Source organism: Carettochelys insculpta, chromosome 5 (genome assembly GCF_033958435.1).
Source record: "Carettochelys insculpta isolate YL-2023 chromosome 5, ASM3395843v1, whole genome shotgun sequence".
NCBI lineage: Eukaryota > Metazoa > Chordata > Testudines > Carettochelyidae > Carettochelys > Carettochelys insculpta.
The window spans coordinates 24,956,526-24,962,527 of record NC_134141.1 but is presented as its reverse complement, the minus strand read 5'-3'; positions in this window follow the sequence as shown (position 1 = coordinate 24,962,527).

Genomic DNA, 6,002 nt, shown 5'->3' with positions numbered 1-6,002 from the left:
CTCTGCTAGAAACATCCAGGAGCAGCAAACCTAAATATTAGTAGCGTTTTATTTTACATGTGCCATTAATCTAGCAGCCACATATAGCAAGTGAAGTGATCCTTTCTTGCACTCCTAGCCCTTTCCCATGCTCACCAGAAACTCCAGATTTCAGTTCTAATTTCAGACAGGAAACAAAGCAGGAGGCAACAAGTTAATGGGAAGGATTGCTAAAGGAAGGAGGGCAAAGGTTGATAATGCACACAATTACTCATTGGAAGAGTAACCCAGCATGTTCTCCAGTTAATGAAAACTTAAGTAGTTTCTTCTGAACTTGGGGAAAGAATTGAGATTTTAGACATAGTTCTTTGGCCTCCTTTTTAAAATAATGTTAATAGGTTACACTTTAAAATATACTAAATTTGTCTATGTATAAATCTGCACTTATGTATGGTTCCCCATACATACTGCAGGGAGTACCTAAAATACAGCAAATAAGGGGCTAAAGTTAACTAAGGCACTTAGAAAGTTCCAAAGGCTGCCCACTGTGTCCAAGGAACACTTTTATGGGTAAATGGTATCAGTGATAAAATCTCTTTTGTTGAAAAATCCATTTTTACCCATTTAAAATGCTTACAGATTATTTGCTACTATTAGAGATATTATAGTGTCTCCCTTCATTGACAAGCCTAATAAAAGTTTAGTATTAAAGCTACTTATTTCAGCTGTTTCTTTTTCAATATCTTAAATTCCCTTCAAAGACATATTTTAAATTAAACAAGTGTAATGGATCACCACATAGATATCTCCTCCCAACAAAGACAAGTTTAGAATAAGAAAGTTACTTGACAAGTAGCTACTGTGCACATTTATACATATTTTTGAAACTGGTTCATCAAAACTGTAGCCTAAGGGGTCTCATTGACTGAGTGCTCTGAGCAATTTTCCATCTTTGCCTAGAAAATCAGTCATGCTTGAGCCAGTATTTTCACCCTGAGCAGACACTATCAAAACAAGATGTGTGAATGAATCTGCTACCATAGGTGGATCTGACCACCTACCATCTTTTAATATAGGAAAGGTTTATCCAGGTGGTAGTGAGTTCAACTTGTTGCAGAAATCAGTGCCCATTAGGGTCTTGTGAAAGTCAATGGTGAGCTAATATTCTCTTGGGTGGGATTTAGTAACATGATGGTGCCAATCTGACACAGAGCTATAATATTACCAAGAAACCTTTAATTTACACCAAAAGCCTATCCAGTCATTGTCTAGCCTCTAGCTATCCATCCATCTCTCTGATTTTACATTACATATACCTCATCATAATGTTTGACTGTTTTTTGGTATCTGCATAACATTGGTGACTGAAAAAAACAAGGACCATCTGCATAATGTGAGACACAGCATAGAGATAATGCTGGTCTTCCCCATGTAACGATGATGCTTGTTGCCAAACAGTTAATGTTTAACATATCACCTTCTTTTACTTCCATTACTGAGAGTGTTTACTTTTTAATTTGTTTATCATTTGTCTGTAAGTATATGTGAAATACACTTTGTTGTTAATACAATACCCAATTAGCAAACAGAGTCAATATCTTTTAGAGGCCCACACCCCCAAAACCTTAAGTTAAATTACAGAAAATCTTGTGTGTCCCTTTCCAATTCACATATACTTCTTCCACAACTCACTCCATCAGGTAAAAGCCTGAGCAAATAGACCTTTCAGCATACCCTGAAGGTTAACTTGAGCCATGTCAGACAAGAAGGCATTATTGCCTGTGCAAGGACCATTATGAGAGAACAACCTGCCCCAGTGGCTATTTAAATTTATGGTAAGATAACTTGTGTACCCTGTCTTGTGTTAAATATCAGGGGAAAACATAAATAGAAAGAAATAATCTCTGAAATACCTATCAAAGTACTTATGCTCCCAGGTGACAGAGAACCAAGACCTACACTGATCAAAAAGGGGTTATGAGAACCTGTTGGCCCAATCAGTCCCACCCTATTACATGTGTGAAAGGTGTCAAACCTGGAGGGAGCAGATAAAAGAGGAAAAACCCCAACTGACTGGTGGTTGAATGCAAGTGGAAATAGATCATATAAGTCCATATGACTGCGTAGAAGAAAGGACCAGTGGAGGCTAGATGGAGTCTAGTTAGATACTTTGAAGTGTCAAAGCTGCCTTGGGGGAAGTAGGCATGGTACAAGATATTATTTTTGTTCCTAAACTAATTTGAATTCCCTCTATTTGGAATCTGCAGATAAGCCAACTGGAGAAGAAGCTGTGACTAGCTCTAGGCCATAGGAGGAAGTGTATTTCACATATACTTACAGACAAATGATAAGTTAAAAAGTAAACACTCTCAGTAATAGTAGTAAAAGAAGGTGATATGTTAAACATTAACTGTTTGGCAACAAGCAGCATCATTACAGAGAATATGGACAAATAGATCCTATTTGCTTAATGTAGGGATCCCTAGGCTGCAACCCAGAGAACATGGTGTCTCTCCAAGTTCCTCTACTGGCCCATCTGCAGCGGGGGGGGGGGATGTGAAGACCCTGCTGTTAAGTCTGTCAGCCCCAAAAGCCTGAATCTGGGTTGAATTTCTGGTGTGATAGTGTCAGGCCATTGGTATGTTGGACTCTGGTGTCCTTAGAAGAAGCAGGATTAAGTGACCTTACTGGAGGGCCAAGTCCCAGGAAGCGACATCAAACGAAGTGCAGAGTGCCTTTTGGCAGAGGACACCAAAGAAGGTAAGGTGCTTCTGAACCCAGCTGTGAGAGGTGGTACCTGTGGCCAGTAGCTTTTCCACACAGCCCTTCAGTGTAGTAGCTGATTTTTGTCTCCAAACTCTTTATTTGTGTAGCTAACCAGATGAGACAGGGAAGTTTTATCCCCATTTTATAAATGGGCAACTGAGATACCAAGTGATTAAACTTTGTGCCCAAAGGCCAATTAAAAGTCTGCTACTAACTCCCAGTGAAAACAAGACAAGTTTTACTTCTAAAAACCTTCTTGAGAATCTGGGCCTGAACCTCAGCTTCCTAAGTCCTAGCCCAGTGCTTCAATTACAGACCTTAAAATGGACAGAACTTGAGCAATAAAGGACTTCATAGATTAAAAGCAACCCCTTGCAGCTAAGCCTGGAAATAATTAAGTAGACACTATAGAGTAAGAAACTTTGCTGCTATTTCTCTGGAAGAAACACCAGTAAGTAAACTGAAGCCATGTTCTCTATTAGCTGATTAAATTTTCAGATGTGATGCTAGTTAAAGGTATGGATGACTCTGATAAGGCTGCATTCTTGTAGCCAAATATAACAGGGAAAATATCACTAAATGAGTTATAACAGCTGTAGACATCAAAAGCAGTTGAGGATCAAATGGGTTGTCTGGATAGTGTAATTAACTTAAAAGAGCAAACAAGCCCCTCTATCAAGGGATGAATATCAATTTTGCTCTTTAATCAGGGTATCTTCTGAGAGCCAGCTAGTCTTGCTTCAGTCAATCATTAGTGTTTACTAGATGGGCACACACAAATATCCTGAAGTACAATGCAGTCAGAGTCCCTGCACAGCTGCCTGCTTCCTGTACAGCTGGTGAGAGGTGAAACAGTTCATGAGTCTTCTGCATTAACATCTTATTTAAAAGACGAGGCTCTTAGAGCCATTGTTTCAGGTATTCTGCAGACTTGAAAAGATAACTGCATTAATATATACTCTTTTCACAGACAGAAGCCTTCACAAGTGTAACACTAGCATGATGGAGGTGTATATTCCCTCCAGCTCAGGAAGGATTAATGTGGTTTAATTGGCCTCAAGCTCTCCTAGCCCACTTGAAGGATGGACCAGCCTCATTTAATGATGAGTTTCAGCTGGGAGGTTGTTGTGAGAGCAGAAAATCTGCAGTAAAAGAGGTTTGAAAGGAGAAACTTTGCAGTTACGGTGATGATAGTAGCAGAAGAAGAGAAAAAGAGCGTGCCAGAGCTGTGAGGAACAGGAAGGGTTCTGTATGTGAGGAGGAAGCCTGTGAAGGGAAGATAAGAACTACACTTACAGAAAGAAACCTAGGGAAAATTTCCTTTTATAAAGAACCTAGTAAATGGTTAGGGAAGAGGCTTCGGGATGAGTTGATGGCAGAAAGGAGTTCTGAGAGGTAGTTGTAAGGGGTCTGACGAAAAGACAGGCTAGCTGGGTCTGGTGTGAAAGTCCCTGGACTGGGATCCAGTCTAGAGAGTCAATTTGGGTTTGTTTACCAGCTACTGAGAGAGGGTTGTAAAGTTCCCCTTGGTATAAGAGGACCAGGACATTTAGAAATCCTCGAGATGGGAACTGAGGAGTGTGGAGCCCAGAACTGAGGGCTAAAAGCTGCATGTAATGATGAGGGAATATGATTTGTTTAAATGCTTGTTCTCCTGAAAGAAGTTGGACTAAAATAGAAGAAAAAGCAGTCAAATGACAAAGCAAACCATGAAATGGCCTATTGTGACTCTTCTTAGTGGCCATAGGTGGAGGAGAACCAGGTGGAAGAGGGGAGCTCTTGTTGAGGCCCTACTTATTACAAATAGAATACAATATTTTAAAGGTAAACAATTGACATGTTCTAAGGCAAAGGAAGATTCTGTGGCTATGGAATACACAGAACTCTCTAAAATCTGTTATGCCCCCAAACAGCACCTTTTCTTCATTAAAGCAAATGTGTGAATCTGAACTCAAGGCTCACTAACTTTTAGAAGATGTTGGTACTTTCTGGAACTGAGTAGTCATTATTGCTATGCCTTTCCAAAGGGTAGGATTTACATGTAGCACACTAGCACTTCTGTAACCTTTTCTTCACAGGAAATAAAGAATAAGAAATAAGGCCATGACTTTGGTGTAAGTGTATTATATGTATATAGTAGTTTTCATTCAGGCAAACCAACCTCAGATGTGGTTTACAAAGCCATCTGACTTACTTGGTTACAATATTAATATTTTAGTGACCATTGATGACTATTTTAATTTGTGGGGCTACAACTTCATGTCTCCTCTAACAAAACTTAAATATAAATTTAACTGCTTTAATGGGCAAATGATACTTACTTGTTAAGGATCAAAGTTCAAATCCAAATTGATGTTTATGGCCTCAAATCTATGTATAATGGACAGGTGTGCTCCATTGTAAACCAACCACACACAGGCCACCAGCTGTGCTAAATTACTCTTGCTTCATGAGAAGCTAACCCTACTCATGTGAGGGCTGAGGTCACGAATAGTGCAGTGTTGGGGCTGCTGCTTTTCCTTCTGACCAAGAGAGCGTGCACAGTAATAGCAGCTGTCTGCTATAAGGAATGGAAAAGAGTCAAAATGTTGACCCAAGGAAGAATGTGAAGAAATGGATCAGGATTCAGGTCAGGACACGTGATCCATACTCTAATACATCATCAGGGAGATGATTATGGGGATGGGGTGAAGGGGAAGCAGCAAACAGTAGACCTTAAGATGCAGTATGATTTAGGTAAATGAAGAGCAAGAGAGAGATTTTTGCCTTCATGGTTTCAGAGTATGCCAGTGAAATGATCATGTTACGTGCAAGTTCCCCACTCAAAGTTTGTCTGAATAGTAACAGAGAGGTGGCCGTGTTCGTCTGTATTCTAACAAAACAAGCAAGCAGTCATGGAGCACTTAAATGGTGATGTTGTTAGTCTTTAAATAAATTTTGTTAGTCTTCAAAGCGCTCCATGACTGCAAGTTTTTCTGAAAGGATAATCTGTGTAGGTGCCAGGCAAAGATTTTGTAATGTTTCAAATCCTTAAAAACTGATATGGAAGAGGGACTAGCATGAAATTGAATAATCTGGTTTCTAAATTGGCAGATCATGCATGCTGAAGGAGGTGACTTGTATCTGTATAGTGGCTTACTACATTTGAGCCTGATTTTTTTGGGGGAAGGTCCTAATATGTTTGGCATGTATAACACATAATGTTCCCTGCCCTGAGAAGCTTGCAATGAAAGGCTTTGCCTACATTAGTGGGAATC